Source organism: Peromyscus californicus, unplaced genomic scaffold (assembly GCF_007827085.1).
Source record: "Peromyscus californicus insignis strain IS unplaced genomic scaffold, ASM782708v3 Scaffold_11__1_contigs__length_118956290, whole genome shotgun sequence".
Classification (NCBI taxonomy): Eukaryota; Metazoa; Chordata; class Mammalia; order Rodentia; family Cricetidae; genus Peromyscus; species Peromyscus californicus.
In genome coordinates this window covers 86,034,834-86,056,074 of record NW_026294402.1, presented here as the reverse complement: position 1 = coordinate 86,056,074, position 21,241 = coordinate 86,034,834, and positions in this window count along the sequence as shown.

Genomic DNA, 21,241 nt, shown 5'->3' with positions numbered 1-21,241 from the left:
GAGAAAGAAATTAACTGGATACAAATAGGAAAAGAAGCCAAATTATTTCTATTTGCAGGTGACATAATACTATACATAAGAGATCTCAAAAGTTTCACCAGAAAACTCCTAGAAATTATCAACAACTTCAGCACAGTGGAAGGATGAAAATCAGTCACAAAAATTCAGTAGCCTTTCTATACACCAGCAACAAGCTCACTGAGAGACTGATGGAAGCACTCCTGTTCACAATAGCCTGAAGTGAAGCCAGAAGAGGAAGAGGTCTGCTGTGAGACTGAGCATTTTATATATGACAGGAAAAGTTGTAGTCATGAACTCTCAACAGCATGTTTGCCAGAACAAGACCAGCATAATATCAACACGAGCTGACATGCTGGGATAAAGAAGGGAAATTCCACATGGCCCCACATCTAAAGAGTTACAGATGGCCAATGCCTGCTGAGAGACAGAGACTCAGTCTCCTTCAAGGATGAGTTTCTACAGAGGTTGTCCAGTCCCAAAGGGTCAGTCCTGGATGCATTTACATGTAAGCAAACCTTAATGGACTATATAGGCTCATGCTCATGCATATATATGTATATGCATGAACGTATATACATGTAATGATGATAACAAAAGATGTCATGAATTTGGGTTGGAGGGACATGAGAAGAGTTGGAAGTGGAAAGAGATGATATGGAGTGATATAGATGAAGTTCTTATGTATGAAGTTCTCAAAAAATATTTTCAAAATTGAATTTTCAAGTAAATATTAGAACTTTGGGAGAACTTGTACGTAAGGAGAACAGTGATAATATGAATAAGGGTGATTTTCTGACTTGTGAAATAAAATCTGTCATCACGTAAGAGATTCAAAATGGAAGACACAAGCATGGACCCCTCAGATCCCAAGTTTGGTTTCTCAGATTCCACACTGAAGCTCATCTTTAACAAGTCACGGCATGATGCAGAGACCCACAGCCAAACACTTGGCTGAGCTCCTAGAGTTCAACTGAATAGAGGGAGGAGGGATCACAGGAACAAGGGGGGGTCAAGATCATGATGGGGAAAACCACAGAGACAGCTGACCTGGCCTAGTAGGAGCTCACAGACTCTGAACTGACAGCTGGGGAGCCTGCATGGGACCAAACTAGGCCCTCCAAATGTAGGTGACAAATTGTATGGCTTGATCTGTTTATGGGACTCCTGGCAGTGGGCCAAGCCTTATCCCAGGTACATGAACTGGCTTTTTAGAGCCCATTCCCTATGGTAGGATGCCATGCTCAGCCTTGATGCAGTGGTGAGGGGATTGGTCCTTCCCCAACTTGGTATGCCAGCCTGTGTTGACTCCCCAAGGATGGATAGGGGTTTATCTCCCTCTCTAGGCATGGGGGAAAGGTGAGGGAGGAACAGGAGAAGGGGAGTGTGGAGGAACTGTGGTTGGTATGTACAATGAAAAAAATAAATTAAAAAAAAGACATCACTACATGCATTTCATACAGGGCAACTGCAAGGCCTGAGAAGATGCAGCTCTAGAGAAACTTCACTCTTTGTTCCAGAAAATACAATTCATCTTCTTTCCCTCTTTGCCTTGATCTTCTGACCCTTACACCCTCACCTAACCTGCCATCTTAGCATGTGCAATCATTTTGTAAGCCCAGAAATATGGAGTACAGGAAAGCAGGGACAATCAAGACTTGCTGGGAAATTTTGCCCTTTTGCATCATCATATTAATGACCAAAGTGTATCTTAATAGGAAGAATGGCTTCTGGTTGACTTCTGCCTCCAGTGTTTTATATCGGGACTGGCCATTACCTAGAAGGAGCCTTTAGACCAAGCATTCCCAACAGAAGTGGTATCACCACCATCCCCATATCCAAAATTAGTTCTCTGGATGCAGCAGGAGGTTAGAAGGGTGTATGGTTCTCCAAAGACCAACCTTAATGGATGAAACTTCAAACTCCGCATCTCCATGTCTGATGTCAAAATATTCTTCAGATCTCCAACTCCTTTCAGCTTTGTTGACTGCAACACACTTATTTCTCTTGAGCTGTTTCCATTCCCTATTAGCAGCACTCCTCAGCAGGTATCCTATGACTCTGGCATCTCTAACATTTTAGAGTCTCCAGGGCAATCCAGGCTTCAAAGTTTCATGAAATTGCCTCTCTAGGCCTCCATTCAGGGACACCTCTGATACATGCTTGGTCTAAACAGCTTTCCTTAGTCTCAGGGGAAAATTCCATAACCCATTTCTCTTCTATACTAACTCTAAAGCTAGAACCATGTGGGCAAACTTGCCAGCTTCTGTTCTTTGCTGGGGCTGAAACATAGCCCCATCATTAAATTACATATTTACCAGTTTTATGTCTTTCACTGCCTAAACTTGGATGACCTGAATCTGAATTGGTAGACCAGGCTGGTTCAGAGATCCACCTGCCTATCCTCCTGGAGAGCTGGAATTAAAGACATGCACCACCACATCCAGCTCCAAGCTATTCTTTAGTTCTTTTTCACAAGTTGGAAACTTAATCTATTTATCTCCTTGAATACAGGATTTAGTTCTTTTTCACTTCCTGGGGCTCTTTTTCTCCTCAAATTTTATGCATTTTATATTTTTTCTTGCTCAGCTTGATCCTTTTCATAATAAATCTTCATTAGAGTCAACACTAGTAACTACACAACAGAGTCTATATTGGGCTGTTTTGACATTTCCTTGACCAATGCAATTAATCTGAAACTCTTCACTTTAGCTCCAGGAGACATTTTGGAGAAGAGCAAAAAGTAGCCATATTCTTCACTGAAGTATCACAATAAAGATCTCTAGATAACATACTAAGATTCTTCTCTTTTTAACCTCTTGATCCAGGGCCCCACTTTTCACCAAATCACACTCAACACCACTGTCTTCTATGCTCCCACTAATATGCCCTATTAAGCAGCACTTAAAGCATTCAACTGCTTTACTAATCCACAGTCCCAAGGTCCATATTCCTTCAAACAAACGCATTGTCAGGCCTGTCAGCAATATCATAGTCCCTGGTACCAACTTCTGTCTTAGTCAGGGTTTTTATTGCTGTAAAGAGACACCATGACCATGGCAACTCTTATAAAGGAAAATATTTAATTGGGATAGCTTATAGTTCATCGGTTTAGTCCATTATCATGATGGCAGGACATGTGGCATGCAGGCAGACATGTGTTGGAGAAGGAACTGAAAGTTATACATCTTGATCCACAGGCAACAGGAAGTGAACTGAGATACTAGGCATAGCTTGAGCATAGGAGTCCTCAATGCCCATCCTCACAATGAAGCACTTCCTCCAACAAAGCCATATCTACTGCAAAAAGGCCATATCTCCTAATAGTGTCACTTCCTTTGGGGGCCATTTTCCTTCAAAACTCCATAGCTGCCTTTATATTACTGGATATGGGGTCAACCACTGAAATATGGGTGACATACCAATTGAGAAAACTCTTCCCCTCATTCCCAACAGCTATAAATTGGAATACCAAAAATAAAATGCCCTTTCAAATCATAGACTTTGAAAACTTGCACAAATTTCCTTCAAATTAAGCAGAATTCCTTACTATTTTCCTTAACAAGAAAAGCAGTTGCCTGCCCATGTTTTGTTGAACAATTTTCCTTCAATAGTAATTTTCCTTTCTTGAAGTCTTGATTTCTTATGGGAAAGCCAAGCTAATAAGAGAGGAGGGACTATATTCACTTTGACTATGAAAATTAATTGAAAGAAAAAATTTTAAGGCAAAATTTGGGCTTCATACCTCTCACATGAAATTGCAGTAAGAAGTGAAAGGGAACACCTAGAAGTCAGTGTGTAAAGCATGACTGTGCCTGGGGCTAGCCCCAGCATTGGCCAGGTCCCAGAGAGGAGATAAGAAGTTGGCAAGGGAAGGATGAGCCAGGCAGGATGGTCAAGAGAATCTTGCAGCCTGACTGACTAGCAGCCAGAGTGTTTCTTTATTTTTACATAATTTGTTAAGCAGGGATATATTCATGCTGTTCCAAAACATAGATCATTATCATTTTTTGTTTTGGACACATATTTAAATTTTTCTCTAGCACATCTGGGGTCGTAAGTTTAGCCATCACTGACAGAACAGTTATCTTTTGCAATAATTTCCCCTTAAGTTTAATCATCATTGATTAAACAGTTATCTTTTATAACAATTTTTACCCATCAACCTCATAACCCAATTTTTAAGAATCTAGAGGCATATGACAGCCTGTTCTCAGGCTAGTTGCTTTTGTAGCTTCAAGGATGCTAGAACAAAACAAAATCTCCAAGCCAGCCTGGGCAGATTGCCATGTCCCAAGGAGTGTATTATTAACTTTTAATGGTTATAGTGCCCAAGAAAAATAATCCTGAGGCCAAAGATGCTGCAGTTATTATTCAATTTCTGGAATAATATGTTCTACATTTTATATCTTTACAGAATTTGTTTATATGTCTAATCCTGACACTTTTTCTCCCCTTGGTCATAAGACACCATAGTGGCCCTACACTAACTAACTTTTGTATAAAAGAGAGGTCTTGACACCTCATTCTTTTGTCCTCTTTTTACACCATTTTCCCATCAATATATGTCCCTGCATAGAGCAGCAGTAATTTCAGCTAATCCAATTTTGTTGCTGTATATGCCATGCAATTGCCTGAGTGTATGGTGGCAAGAGGCTTGCAATCTGATCTGTGGTCAACTCCTCTATCCAACCAAATTGTGTTGACCTTTTAAAGTTTATATTGTTTTGATTATCTTGTACCTGAGAAAGTACAGGGACAGATGTTTTAAGAATATCTCATAGCCTCATAAAGATACCTCTGACTTCTTTATGTGTCACAGCTCCAAGGCATAAGGAAGACCCTCAAGTAGACAAGGATATCTCCCTCAAAGCAGGAGGGATAGTACACTCAGGACTTTCCTGGGAAAGCTTAGAAACAGTACTCCCAGGAGAAGGCACAAATGATTCATAAAAAGTTTTCCATTGGTCCAATATGCCCAAATTGTACAAATATTAAAAAACCCCTCAAGCATGTAAGATTGTAGAGATCAAAACCAAAAGTGGCCCTGTGGCTATCATGCAGTTCAGCTTTGCTGGATCTTTGTCAATCAACTGTGCTGGCTTTATGACTTTTGCCATTCCCATCAGATATGGCTGTGCCATGACTGAGTTGTGCAAGTGTCCTTAATGGTCATATAAGAATGGTTACCCATCCTTTAAATAAGATCTAATCCTACCACTTGTAATTGTCGGTTAAAACATGGTTGACAATGCTGCATTTTACTCCCCAGTCACAGTGGGATCAGATGTAACATTTGATAGTACCAACTGACCATGTTTGAAAGATAACACATTGAAACCCACATACCACCACAAAACTAAAAAAATACATGCATATAGACTGTAAGAGACTACGTGTTATTACTATGAATTACATTGTGACAGGAGGTGATTATCTACAGAGTTCAGCTATTATCTACAGAGTTGAGCTAGAAAACTGTGCACTCAAATTTTAAAAGTCACAAAAAATCTGATATTGTTTTAAACAAATTTATATTTGTGTTAGGTTACATGCATAGCTGCTCTGGGCCACATGAAAGATACCACCACAGTTTACTAACTCTGAATTTGAATAGTCTTAATGTTTCCATTTTGATGTTAAAGTGAGAAAAATCAAGTCACCTAGGTTCTCTTCAAGGAGGACACCTGTAGCTAGAGTTTTCCTGCCTGGCCCACAATCAGGGCAAATCTCTCTCACCTGCCAGTCCCACAGCCGCTCAGATCCAACCAAGTAAACACAGAGACTTATATTGCTTACAAACTGTATGGCCATGGCAGGCTTCTTGCTAACTGTTCTTACAGCTTAAATTAATCCATTTCTATAAATCTATACCTTGCCACGTGGCTTGTGGCTTACCAGCATCTTCACATGCTGTTTGTCTTCGTGGCGGCTGGCAGTGTCTCTCTCACTCAGCCTTCCACTTCCCAGCTTTATTCTCCTCCTTGTCCCACCTATACTTCCTGCCTGGCCACTGGTCAATTAGTGATTTATTTATTGACCAATCAGCAACACACTTGACATACAGACCATCCCACAGCAGACACCTTAAGACTAGGGAACATAAACTGGGCAGTGGTAGTTCACCAGCACTCAGGAATCAGGCACAGGCAGATCTCTGTGACTTTGAGGACAGCCTAGTCTACAGATTGAGTTTTCTCCAAAAAGTCTGCCAGGAGCTAAAGTGAAGAGTTTCAGTTTAATTGCATTGGTCAAGGAAATACCTGCCTAATGCAGACTATGTTGTGTGGCTACTAGTGTTAACTCTAATGAAGATTTATTATGAAAAGGAGCAAGCTGAGAAAGGAAAAACACAAAATATACAATTTTAGGAGAAAAGGGGCACCAGGAAGTGGAATGGAGCTAAGTTCTGTATTCAAGGAGAAAAAAAGTTTAAGAAATGGAATAAAGAAAGTGATGACTTCAGTGCAAGTTCTCACTCAGTTAAGTTTCCAACTTGTGAAAAGGAATTAAAGAAAAACTTAAATCTGGGTGTGTTATACCTCTTAATCCCAGCACTCCAGAGGCAGAGGCAGAGGCAGGCGGATCTCTGAGTTTGAGGCCAGCCTGGCCTACAGATGAGTTCCAGGACAGCCAAACTTAGGCAGTGAAAGAAACCACAGAAAACAGAAAGCTGGTCATGATGTAATTGAATAAAAGGCCCATGTACCAGCCCCAGCAAGCAGCAGAACTTAGCTGCTTTGGCCATGTGATTCTGGCTTTAGAGTTAAGGATAGAAGAAATGGGTCATGGAATCTTACTCTGCTACTAAGGAAAGCCACTGAGGCCAGGCATGTATCAGAGGTGTCCCTGAATGGAGGCCTAGAGAGACCATTTCATGATGCTCTGAAGTTGAAGTCTAGATTGTCTTAGAGACTCCAAGATGTTGGAGATGCCAGAGCCATAGGATACCTGCCAAGGAGAGCTGCTAACAGGAATGGAACCAGCCCAAGTGAAAAAAAAAATGTGTTGTAGTCAACAAAGCTGAAAGGAATTGGAGATCTGAGGAGCATTTTGACATCAGACATGGAAATGCAGAGTTGGAGTTTGCCCAGATGATTTTCAGTCTTGCTTTGGTCCAGTATTTCCTCACTATGTTCTCTTCCCTGTGCTTTGGAATAGTAATATATATCCTGTGCCATTATATGTTGGAAGTATGTTATCTGCTTTTTTATTTCGATTTTACAGGAGATTCTAGTTAAGAGAATGCATGAATCTCAGAAGAGACTGAACTTTAGACTTTTAAATAAGTTTGAGATTGTGATAGACTATGGAGACTTTTGAAGTTGTACTGAATGCATTTTTGCATTATGATATGGCTACAAGCCTTTGGGGGCCAGGGAGCGGAATATGGTGGTTTGAAAGAAAATTGACCCCAAAAGGGGTGTCACTATTAGGAAGTGTGACCTTGCTGGAGTAGTGTGGCCTTGTTGGAGGAAGTGTGTCACTGTGGGATTGGGCTTTAAGGTATCCTAAGCTCAATATACTACCCAGTTTCATAGTTCATTTCCTTTTGCCTCTGGGTCAAGATGTAGGACTCTCAGCTCCTTCTCCAGCAGCACATCTGCCTGTATGCTACCATGAAGATAATGGACTAAACCTCTGAAAATGTAAGCCATCTCAATTAAATGTTTTCCGTAATAAGACTTGACATGTTCATGGTGTCTCTTCACATGACAGCAGCACAAATTGAACATGATGTGTTATTAAAACAACAACAAAAAAAAAAGAGGAGATGAATTTGGGTATAAGGGTGATGGGGGTGTATCTGAGATGAATTAGGTGGATGGGGGTAAATATGATCAAAATACATTGTAGGAAAATAAACAATTTTATTATTATTTAATAAAAATGTTCTAAAAAGAAACATACTACCAAAAAATGCCATATTTCATCAAGGAATGAATTGTAAAGACAAAACAGTGAAATTGAAAAAACAATGTCAATTTTTTCAGCAGCAAAAAATTAAGTTATAGCACTCAATATAAAAGCTAGTAATGTGCATTTTAATCATGTAATCATGGATGTTGATTTTTCTGAAGTTATGGCTGGAGGGCATACCAGAAATGATATGCCTTGGGGATATTTCTAAAACCAGTTTGTCTCAAGATATCCAGGCAAATTGAAGACTTGGGAAAAGCTATTAAAATGAGTTTGGAGATGAGAGCTGCTGATTTTCAATTTTGTGCTTGGCAATGGATGATAGCACAGATGCTGTAAATAGAACTCAACTTACATTTCTGTTAGAACTTTTGTTGATGAAAACACTATCAAAGAAGAAATGGATCCTTCAGTACTGTTAGAAGATACAACTAAATTAAAATATTTCTATACAGTCATAAAAAATTGTTAAAATGATTGTTCTTTCTTCATTGACAACATATCTGATTTAATTACTGACAGTGCCCCAACTATAGTAGATCAAAGAGAGGGACTTGTAAAGTAAATAGAAAGCAATTCAATTGCCACTCAAAACCTATGTTTAATGTATATTATCGTCATATAGTACATCAATAAATTTGTGTAAAAATATTAAAAATGGACAACATATAAATTATTATAAAAACTGTGAACCTAATAATAATCAAGGTGTTAAATTATTAACAATTCTAATGATTTCTTAAAATTGTTGATATTGTTTTTCTCTGCTGAGTAGTATTCCATTGTGTATATGTACCACATTTTGTTTATCCATTCTTCAGTTGAAGGGCATCTGGGTTGTTTCCATGTTCTGGCTATTACAAACAATGCTGATATGAACATAGCTGAACAAGTGCTCTTATGGTGTGGTTGAGCATTTCTTGGGTATATGCCCAAGAGTGGTATAGCTGGATCTTGGGGGAGATTGATTCCCAATTTTCTAAGAAAGCGCCATATTGATTTCCAAAGTGGTTGTACAAGCTTGCATTCCCACCAGCAGTGGAGGAGAGTTCCCCTAGCTCCACATCCTCTCCAGCATGAGGTTTGCAGACAAATGGATGGATCTAGAAAAAAATCATCCTTAGTGAGGTAACCCAGACTCAGAAAGACAAACATGGTATGTACTCACTCATAGCAGGATACTAGACATGAAACAAGGATGACTTGTCTGCTACTCACATCACCAGGGAGGCTACCTGGAAAACAGGACCCCAAGAAAGACACAGGGATCGCCCAATGACAGAGAAATGGAATGAGATCTACATGAACAGCCTGGACATGAGTGGGGGTAATGAAAGGCGAGGGTTGAGGGAAAGAGAGCTTGGGGGAGCGGGAGATCCCAGCTGGATCAACAACAGAGAGGGAGAACAAGGAATAGGAGACCATGGTAAATGAAGACCACGTGAGAATAGGAAGAAGCAAAGTGCTAGAGAGGCCCACAGAAATCCACAAAGATACCCCCACAACAGACTGCTGGCAATGGTCGAGAGACAGCCCGAACTGACCTACTCTGGTGATGGGATGGCCAAACACCCTAATTGTTGTGCTAGAAACCTCATCCAACTACTGAGGGATCTGGATGCAGAGATCCATGACTAGGCCCCGGGTGGATCTCTGGGAGTCCAATTATCGAGTATGAGGAGGGTTTATATGAGCGAGAATTGTTGAGACCAAGGTTGGATAAAGCACAGGGACAAATAGCCAAATGAATGGAAACACATGAACTATGAACCAATGGCTGAGGGGTCCCCACTGGATCAGGCCCTTTGAATGGGTGAGACAGTTGATTGGCTTGATCTGTTTGGGAGGCATCCAGGCAGTGGGACCAGATCTTGTGCTCATTGCATGAGTTGGCTGTTTGAAACCTGGGGCCTATGCAGGATTGTTTGGCTCGGCCTGGGAGGAGGGGACTAGACCTACCTGGACTGAGTCTACCAGGTTGACCTCAGTCTGTGGGGAAGGCTTTGCCCTGGAGTAGATGGGAATGGGGGGGGGGGGGGGTTGGGGGAAAGGTGAGGGGGACGGGAGGGGGGAGAACAAGGGAATCTGTGGCTGATATGTAGAACTGAATTGTATTGCAAAATAAATTAAAATAAATTTTAAAAAATTGTTGATATTGATTATGGTGACATCATTAATTTGGGAAGTAAGATAGCTAAGTCTAGCCCAAATGTTGAAAATATTTTATGATTTAAAAAATGTGACAGCATCAAAAACAACATTTTTGCCAGAATTTAAAAATTAAAAACTGGCTTGCAGATTACCCTTTTTTTAACATATTTAACCTCTGGGGTTTTTTTTCTTTGTATTTCACTGGATTGTTTTTTCTATAGTTCTTCTCATGCTTCTTTGCAATGAAAATAGTTATACAGTATAGAAATTCCAACTTCCATTTTTATAAGTGGTGAGTCACAACACTACGTGTGGAATAAGTTATTACATCAAATTAGCACAGGCCTGTAAATATTTATAAACTGATAATGCCAAGTGTCTTACTTCAAGCCACACTTCTTGCTTAACTATAGGCCAGGAGTTAGCAAATTATAGACCCCAAGTAAAATTTAGCTGCAGCTTGTCATTGTAAAGCAACAACAACAACACATTATATTGTGACATGGAAATGGTTCTTCATTTGTACATGGTCTGCGGCTACACATGGGCAGAGTAACTGTCACAGAAAGCATCTGGAAACAGGCTAAAATGTTCTGTGGTGGTATTGTATTCCCCAAAATATTGTGCACCCTAATAAACTTATATGGGGTCAGAGGCAGAATAGCCACTAGATACAAAGGCTAGAAAATGGTGGCACTCACACCTTTAATCCTAGCATTCCAGAGGTAGAAATCCCTCTGGATCTCTGTGAGTTCAAGGCCACATTGGAAACAGCCAGGCATGGTGACACACGCCTTTAATCCCAAGAAGTGAGTCTTTAATCCCAGGAAGTGATGGCAAAAACAGAAAGATATATAAGGCATGGAGACCAGAAACTAGAAGCATTTGGCTGGCTAAGCATTTGGCCTGGTTAAGCATTTAGCCTGGTTAAGCATTCAGGCTTTCAAGCAGCAGTTCAGCTGAGAGCCATTGGGATGAGGACACAGAGGCTTCCAGTCTGAGGAAACAAGACCAGCTGAGAAGTTGGCCAGATGAGGTTAGCTGTGGCTTGTTCTGGTTCTCTGATCTTCCAGTTCACCCCAATACCTGGCTCAGGTTTGATTTTATTAATAACAACTTTTAAGATTCCTGCTACAATGTTCAATCTCTGGACCTTTTCAAAAGAGTTCATTGGCCCTTATTCTATCCATATGTCAAATTTCTTCCTTTTATTTCTAGTTAAATGTTGAAGAGAAAAACAGAACTAAAAATTTTCAAAACCACACTTGTCTTTCCTCTAAAACCTGTTCTAGCCTGACTAACATTTGGGCTGAGGCTGCTACATTCTCCAGTGTTCAACTCAAAGTTCAGGAACAATTTGTTCATTCCGTGGCCCTTTCACATACTACTTCCCGTCAACCAGCCTCCTAGTGTCTCTTTTCAAAGGTCTAGACCTTATAATCTATCCCCAACCAACACCCTGGCTTAAACCAGTATATTATTTAACTGAATCTCTTTCCTAGTAGCCTGCTTAGGAATCCTTCTTATTTACTGCTTTTTTGAAAATTTTTACTTATTTTATATTTTTATTATATGTTTTATTATATAGAATAATTTTTTTTTTTGGTTTTTCGAGACAGGGTTTCTCTGTGTAGTTTTGCGCCTTTCCTGGAACTCACTTGGTAGCCCAGGCTGGCCTCAAACTCACAGAGATTCACCTGGCTCTGCCTCCCAAGTGCTGGGATTAAAGGCATGCACCAGCACCGCCTGGCTAGAATAATTTTTAAATTTCAATATATTTTGATCATATTCTTCCCCTCCCACAAGTCCTTCCAGATCCAATTTAAATTAAATAAACAGTCATCTTCAAGGTGAAAACCAATAAATCAATACAATGTTTCAAACCATAACAGGATTCCAAGTAAAAGTGAAATCATGGCTCAAATTAAGGCAAACAATTTTATGTAAGGATTTGACACACTGCCTAATTAAGCCTTGTGAACAGTAAAAGATAAGAGCTTTTCCATTTATTTGATACAAAAACATCTGAAAATATTTCAAGATTCTGGGAAAATAATATTTCTGTGTATTTATGACTCCATTTTCAGCTGCAATCTCACATTCAAGTTAAGAATAATTTGACCATGTCAAATTTACTAAACTTTTGTTGGTTCCCATTTCCGAGAGAAAAACATCCTCACTTCACAACCACACCTTGTTCCTGCCATCTCTTTTTGGCATGACCTACATTTGTGTGCAAATATTTTGAAAACTGAGGAGCAAAAAAAAAAAAAAAAAAAAAAAAAAAAAAAAAAAAAGAAAACTGAGGAGCACTGGAGGAAAATTAGACCCCAGATATTTGATGAGAACTTTGAGAAATCACTGAGAATTTCAGTTCTTTCTATGGAGCTAGATAGTGAAGCATTCGTTTCTCAAATACTATGTCAAATATCCCACTTGCTTTAGACTGACTTCTTTTAAATTTTAATTTTTTTAAAAGATCAATGAAATTGTATTACTTAGACATGCTCATTTTCTTTATTAGTTATCACAAACTTAGGACCTGTGTAACAAGTTTTAAAAACTATTAATAGAACCAGGTGTGGTGACACATGCCTTTAATCCCAGCACACTGGAGGCAGAGGCAGGCAGTTTAAGGCCTGTCTGGTCTACAGAGTGAGTTTCAGGACAGCCAAGGCTACACAGAGAAACCCCATATCATAAACAAACAAACAAATAAATAAATAAATAAATAAGACTATGACTGTGGTGCTGTGTAATTATTATTATGATGTGAGGACTTTTTATTGTATCTGTGATAGCACATATCACAAAAATTCTACATAGACATTTTTTGTTGTTGTTCATAAGTTTCATTAGCATTTGTGCAATGTATGGCTCCAAATAACTCTTCTTTGCCCAGTGTGACTCAGAAAAGCCAAAATTTAAACATCCAGCTCCGACTGGCTAACTAAATAACTATTTGTTTTTAAAGTGGCAGCAATGCATGTTCACCAAAAGCAATCTACAGAATCAATGTAATCCCCATCAAAATTCCAACACAATTGTTTGTAGACCTTGAAAAGACAATTCTTAACTTCATATAGAAAAACAAAGAACCCCAGACAGTTAAAATAATCCTGAACAATAAAGGAACCCACCATTCCCAATTTCAAGTTGTACTACAAAGCTGTAGTAATACAACCTCATAGTATTGGCATTAAAATAGATACGTTGATAAATGGAATCTAATTGAAAACCAAGACATAAATCCACACACATATGGACATCTAATTTTTTATAAAGTAGCCAAAAATACACACTGGAAAAAAGACATCATAGTCAACAAATAGTGCTAGTCAAACTGGATGTCTACAGGTAGAAGAATGCAAATAGATTCATACTTGCCACCCTTCAAAAAACTCAAATCCAAGTAGATCAAAGACTTAAAATAAAACAAGATACACTGAACCTGATGGAAGAGAAAGTGGAGGATAGCCCTGACCACAATGGCACAGGAGATGACTTTATGAACAGAACACTGATTACAAAGGCACTAAGATCAACAATTAATAAATGGGACCTCATGAAACTGAAAAGCCTAATGTAAGTCAAAGGACACCATCAGTTGGACAAAGCAGCAGCCTACAGAATGGGAAAAGATTTTTACCAACTCCACATCTGTTAGAGGAATAATATCCAAAATGTGTAAAGAACTCAAGAAACTAAGATATCAAAAAACATACAATCCAATTAAAAAATGAAGCACAGATCTAAAGCAACACTTCTCAATAGAGGAATATCAAATGGCTAAGAAACACTTAAAGAAATGTTCAACATCCTTGGCCATCAGGGAAATGCAAATCAAAACTACTTTGAGATTCCATCTTACACCTGTCAGAATGACTATGATAAAAAAAAAAACACAAGTGGCAGTTCATGCTGATGAGGGTGTGGAGCAAGAGGAACCCTCCATCATTGCTGGTAGAGTGCAAACTTACACAACCATTTTGGAAATCAATATGGTAGTTTCTTAGAAAATTGGGAATTGACCTACCTCAGGAACCTTCTATACCATTGCTCGGCATACATCCAAAGGATACTCCATGCTACCACAAGGACACTTGCTCAACTATGTTCTTATCAGCTTTATTCATTTTAGTCAGAAACAGGAAATAACCTAGATGTCCCTCAACTGAAGAATGGATAAAGACAATGTGGTACACACAACGGATTATTACTCAGTTGTTTAAAAAAAAATGACATCATGAAATTTGCAGGCAAATGGATAGAACTAGAAAAAAAATCAACCTGAGTGACATAATCCAGACCCAGAAAGACAAACATGGGATGTATTCACTTCTAAGTAAATTACATCTAATATTAGCTGTAAAGTAAAGGATAATCATCCTGCCACCCACAGACACAGAGAGGCTAAGTAACAAGGAGGGTTCAAGTGGGGACACATAATTTCCCTGGGAAGGGGAAATAGAAAAAATTTCTAGGGTACACTGGAGATGGAGAATGGGTGGAAACAGGATGGATCAGGTGGGAGGGATGGAGGGAGAGATGACTGTAATTGTGTGGAGGCATTTGAGGCGAGAGGTAGAAACCTAGTGCAATGGAAACTCCATGGAATTTACAAGGTAACCTTAGCGAAGAGTCTTAGTTATGAGGAATACAGACCCTGAACTGGATATTTTCTATAACCAAGCAAGGCTCCTAGCAGTGATACTGAAACATCAACCCAGCCACAAAACCTTTGACCTACAATTTGTCCTGCCTGCAAGATGTGCTAGGGTAAAAGTGGCACAGAATTTGTGGGAGTGGCCAACCAATGACTGGTCCAACTTAAGACTCAGGACAGGAGATGGAGTCTATGCCTGTTACTGCTGAGAGGGCCAGGAAGCAAAGGCTAGATAGCCCAGAGACCTAGGATAGAACCAAACAAGACTGGCAAAAAAAGTCAATCCAAAGATTCCTAATGATATTCTGCTATACTCATAGCTGATGGAAATAGAGACCCACAGCCAATTATTAGGAGGAGCTTTGTGAATCCTGTGGAATACAGGGAAGAAGGACTGTAAGAGCCAGTGGGGTCAAGGACACAAGAACATGACCAAGAATCAACTAACCAGGAGTCATAGGGGCTCACAGAGACTTAAGCAATAACCAGGGATCCTGCATGGATCTGAGCTAGTTCCTCTGCATATACATCATTATAACTGGAGTTTTCTCCAGTCCTGCCCAGCACCATGGACCCCACAACCACTTATAAAATAATCCCTCAGAAGCTTATATTAATTAAACTGTGCAGCTATTACCTCAGGCCTACCACTGACTAGCTCTTACACTTAAACTCAGCCCATTTCTGTTAATCTCTATGTCGCCACGTGTTTCAGGGCTTTACATGCTGCTCCCTGGATGGCAGGCTGGCGTCTCCTCTCTCAGCCTTCCTGTTCCCAGAATTCTCTTCTCTGCTTGTCCTGCCTATACTTCCTGCCGGGCTACTGGCCAATCAGCATTTTATTCATACAGAGCAATTTTATATCCACAGCACGTCATGTTTGTGTAGCTTGGTGTTCTTGTGAGACTCCTAACAGTGGGGACAGAGGCTGTCTTTGATTCTTTTGCCTGCTTTTAGGACTCTTTTCCTCCTACTGGGTTACCTCATCCAACCTTGATAGTAGAGTTTGTGTCTAGTTTTATTGTAACATGTTATATGATGTTTGGATGATATCCCTGGGAGGCCTGCTCTTTTCTGAAGGGAAGAGGAGAAGGAGTGGATCTAGGGAGAGGAAAGGTGGCAGAGAAGGGCCAGGTAGGGGAAACTGCAGTCAGTATGTAACATATGAGAGAAGAATAAAGAAATCAGGGAAAAAAAAGTCACCATAAAAGAAAGAGAGAAACAACATCTTGATTTGTCACTGGGATCTTCTGAGATGAGGGGTAGACATTTCCTAGTTGCTCATGCTGGATAAAAATGATCACAATGGAGAGAGTCCAGGAGGAAGTGAAAAAGAAAGAAAGATAAGAAATAGAAATAGAGAAAAAAAAAGAAAGAGAGAGGACAAGAGAAATGTCTAGATTTTGTGGGCAGATATTGGTTTGTGTGCTAACCACTTTAACTCTGATATTACAAGTAAAACAAAACTTGAAAGATATTATATTTGAATATTATAGTATAATAACTAGAGCACAAAGAATAGCAATATGGAAGTTATTTAAAAATCAAATATCAATTCTGAAGTTGAAAATTACAATGACTAAGGCTATGAATAGTGGCACAAGCCTTTAATCCAAGCACTTGGGAGACAGAGGCAAGTGGATCTCTGTGAGCTCAAGGCAAACCTGGTCTCCATGAGGAATTCCAGGATATCTAGGGCTACATAAGACTCTGTCTCAAAAAAATTACAATAACTAAAACAAAAATTTACTAGTAATTCCCAGAAGCACAATAGAATAGGCTTAATAAAGAATCGGGGCATTTAAAGAACATTTTCCCACTTTCTTTATAAGTTGTGTGTGTGTGTGTGTGTGTGTGTGTGTGTGTGTGTGTGTGTGTGTGTGTGTGTGGTAGCGGGGGTGTTGTCTGTTTGTTGGAAAACCTGTTACTAGCCCTAACTAGCAAGATTGCAATACTAAATAGTTGCTACTGTGAGTTGGGCTTTCCATATGGGCTAAGAATGCTGAGGTCAAGGTAGACTCTGACAAGCGAATAAATGTAATGCTCTATCCTAATGTTTCCACCAGGAATCTTCCAGAAGGGGCAAATGGTGCCACTTCTCTTGCAAAGCACTTCTGATCCACTGTGGTCCTGCGCACGGGTGCCAGTGTGCAGGCACTCGCAAACACTAAGTTCGAAGCTGCTCGGTTTCAAGTCCACCACAGAGCTTGAGTGAGAGAAATAGACACAAGCCCAGGTAAAAAGCCAAGAAGCCACAGTTTGTTTGTGTTTGTTCTGTTAAAGGCTCTATGGACCGTTATAAGCCTTGAATTACTGTCTAGTTGGAAAAGGTTGATTTTTGACCAAGTTTTCAATTTTGTGGAGAGATAGATTTTCAGAGGTTCTTATCAGTCCAAGATTGGGATGTTTTGGTAGGAGAATTTGGAAACATTTTTTCCAAAAGTATTTCCTCAGTAAAGAATGGAAATCTGCGGTTGCCAGAAAACACAAAATCAAGAGTTGTCACAAAAGAGAAGTCAGTCCAAGCACAGGAGCCAAAGCCTCAAACTTCAACTGAAGTTTGATCTACAGTTTTTACTTTTTTTAAGCCAATTTTAGTCACTTCTGTTGCATTGAAACAAGAGTTTTACTCATATACATATATGCACATGCACATGTGTACCTCCAGAGATATATGATTTTTAATGTGAACGGGTGTTTTGCCTGCATGCATGTCTGTGCACCATGTGTGTGCCTGGTGCCTTGTACTATAATATTTTATACTATCTTCTACAAGCAGAAGAATCCAACTCAAGTTCTCTAGCTAATTTATGCTGAGAGACACCCAATAGTTCTCATATTTTTATTGAATTTGGCATGAGACAGTGTGGTCTCTGTCTGTGGTAGTTCAACAAATATTTACCAAAAAGAAATCAGTGAAGTAGTCTGGTAATAATCCCAGCACACAAGCAGCAGAGACAAGAGGACTTACTCAAGTTCAAAGCCAAGTTGGTCTACACAACTAGTTCCAGACAGACAGAGCTGTTCAATGAGACACTGACTCATAATAGAAAATAATAGTAATAAGGGAATAAAACTTTAAATAAAAACATTTCTTATTTCCAAGTTTCTTTATAATTTACCACAAATTTATCACAGAGTGCTCTTATTTAAATTTGTATATTGTCTATGTAATATAAGTTATAAATTATTTATATATAATTTACTAATTATTTATTATATCACAACTAAGACACCTTAAAACTTTAACAAGCTGATTTTCAATTTCAAGGACATTAACTAATGGAAAAATTATATCTTAGTATCTACAACTTCTCTTAAAAATATTATTCTACCTTTATTATGTTATTATAGCTATCAGAAGAATGTTAAGAACAGAGTGTTAGGAAAGACAGTCTTTGAGTGAAATGCACACCAATGGAATTTTGAAAAATCAAGAGCTTTCAAAACAATTACCAAAAAGTAAAACATTATGCTGTTTCAAACTTGAATAAGGCAAAACAAAAGAGGGAGAGTCAAGCTCCTTTGGAAGAAAAGCAAGAAGGTAATCAGAAGTCACTAAAGTTCAGAAGAAAAATGACCCAGTCATAGTACAAACAAGTCACCTGGCAACCTTAGGGAATCATGGGTTCTAAAAATTAGACAGTAGGAAATAAGGTGTTAGCAATTATTATCAGGTTGCGATGTCAATAGAATGTCTGAGGAGATTGTCATAAGCCATTAGACAATTTGAGGGTGACAGAGTATTGATTAAGGAAAATTCTCTTTAAATACAGAAGGTGAGTTGATAAAAGCAGGTGCACAAATCAAAGAGGCATAAGCAAAACCTTGAGCAATACCTCCACTGTGTGTCCGCTGCCCAGAGAGAACCAAAATGACAAGAAGGAAGGAGTAAAAAAGGAAGAAAGGAAGGGAACTGGAATCAGAAAACCACAGAGATCCAGTGTGAGCAACAAGGTCAAAGGCTGCTCTGCCAATTGGGCTAACGACAAGAAGCAAAACCTCACTCAAGGGCACCCTAATTCCTGCTGAAGAGTAATTGCAGTAAAAGAAGAAAAGCCACATTTGAGAAAAGAGAAGCCTGAAGAATTTTTCTGAATAAGCAATAATACCAGAACTTAAAATAGTGTTTTTGACCCTGACTGTGCTCTGGTTTTGGATCACAATCTTTTTCCCAAGATCCTTTTTTTTTTTTTTAATTTCAGCTGAAAATAATGCACAGAACAATGCAGTCTTCTAATGATCGAAACAATTACCTACTTCAGTGAAGTCTCATAATTGTGCCCCTAAACATAAGAAAGCAGTGGTATTCTTTTTCAGAATAATGCCTCTAACATATTTTACAGAGAGAAAACCTTACTTAGTTTTATTTAACGTTACTCTGACTAGCATTTCCACAACTTTGAAGTTTGAAGGGAAAATGGAATACCAATATAAAAGAGATAGAATGACAAATGTATGAGAGAGAATGCCATAAACTCCAGCACTCATGAATTAGAAGGAAGAACAAAGGCATGTGGTCTGGAAAACTGAGAGGCGGGCAAGGCATGGAGAGCAGATGTAAGCTGTGTATCATCTCGCTTCAGAGAAGAGGGGAGGAGAGCTGGAAGGGGTGGCGTGTCATGTGACTGAGGATCTTCCTGAGTGCGTGGTTAAGAACAGACACATTCACATAGTGCTTTGGAATGAGAAGAAAGCACTTTAATAACAGACTTGAGTTCAGAGGATACATATTAATTCTGAAAGACTCTAAGAAAAGAGACTTGACAGGAACCAACGTTGGTTTTGTGAGTTGAAAATTACCTGGGAGACAAGATACAGAAAAGCTTTGTAAATCAGAATTAGAATTCTCCTGCTCTTTAAATTATAGGTCACAGAAATATTTGATTTAACCAGTCGCTAATGGTGCCAGCCTGTCAGGCTGAAGATTGCTTACCCGAGTTGCTTACAATGCAAAATAATCACCCTGTTAAAATTAAGAAGGTTTAAAATGCATTTCCTTTTGATGGAATTAAGAAAGTCCTAATATTTAGAAAAAGGAAGTTAATATTAATTTTCTGAAGAGATAGACCTGCTTTAAATATATTTAAATAACAAAAGAACAATTTTTATCTTTACCTAAGAATTTAGGAAGGTGAAAGGAGTGTGGAAAAAAATTTTTAATATTTGCAAGCATTTGATAAATGTTAAAGGGTTGTTGTTCCTTGTACTTAAAGAGTAATTGCTGAGGTGAGAGAGGGAGAAGGAGGGATGAGCAGAGGACTCTGAATATCTTTGCAACATCTACACTTGCCTGTTTCATACATCACCACTCTCTTTCAGAAATTCCATCGAAAATCCTTGTTTTTCCTCTACATCCACATAGAGTGAAATGAAACGCTACTGGAACATTCTGTGAACCCTAAAAATGAAAAATGTCGAAACCAGTTAACACACATTTCCTACCTCCTGTGCCATCTGCCTGAGTCAGCTGACAACGAGAGAGCAGACAGGACAAAGACTGGGAAACCAAATCCAGAGCAGGCGGTGATTGGAGCTTTTAGCTGAAGACATCTTTGCTAGGATATTCTATTATCGACTTGCTTGTATTATTTATATTTGCAGAGAGTTTGTGTTTATTCTTAAGTGTCTTCTTTGAGTAACCAAATGCAGACTTCCATTTCCAGACTAATTATTGGTCCCTGTGCTGAGGACAACTCTGAGAGTCCAACTGAGAGTTATTTGCATGGGAGTGATTTATAGACTTTAACCCAGGTCTACAGCAGTGCTTATCTTACTCACAGTTAAGATTCCTTAAATAAGAAAGAGTCAAGGAATATCCTAACCCAAAATTTCTTTTAAACTCCACATCTTATTTTCAAAACAATTGGCTTTATACTCTTTTACCATAATATCTTTGAACTCATTCTAAAATAATTCTGCTTTAAATTACTTCCCATAGTGGTACATTAATGCTCCCACAAAACATGCTGCTTTTCATACCACAATATCCAACAACACAGGCTACTCAAAGGTGAAATATACTGAGCTTGTTTTGTTGTTGTTGTTTCTTTTTTTAGTATGCTGAAGATCTGAGTATGGTGCACCTGAACATGATATCTCATTGACCCTTCAAAAACTTTTCTACAAAGCAACACTTTTGAAGATCATTATACTAGCAAATAAATCTCATCTAAGGAGAGTTTGGCACTAGCAGAAGGAAAAGAATTTCCCAGGATAAATGAAAAATGACATTTCTTTCACACGATAAATCTATTCAAATCATCAAACTGACTGAACTAAAAGCAGACAGACAGGAAGCACTCCTGAGTGGGAATAATGTACTGCAATCAAATCCAGGTTCTGATTTCTTCAGTGAGATGTGCATGTAGGGTTCCCTCTGCTGACTATCTACATACATCTCTTAATGAAGGTCATGCAACCTTCTAATATCAAAAGATTCATTAGGAAAGATTTTAAATTATCTAAGCAGGTTTTCCTCCTAAA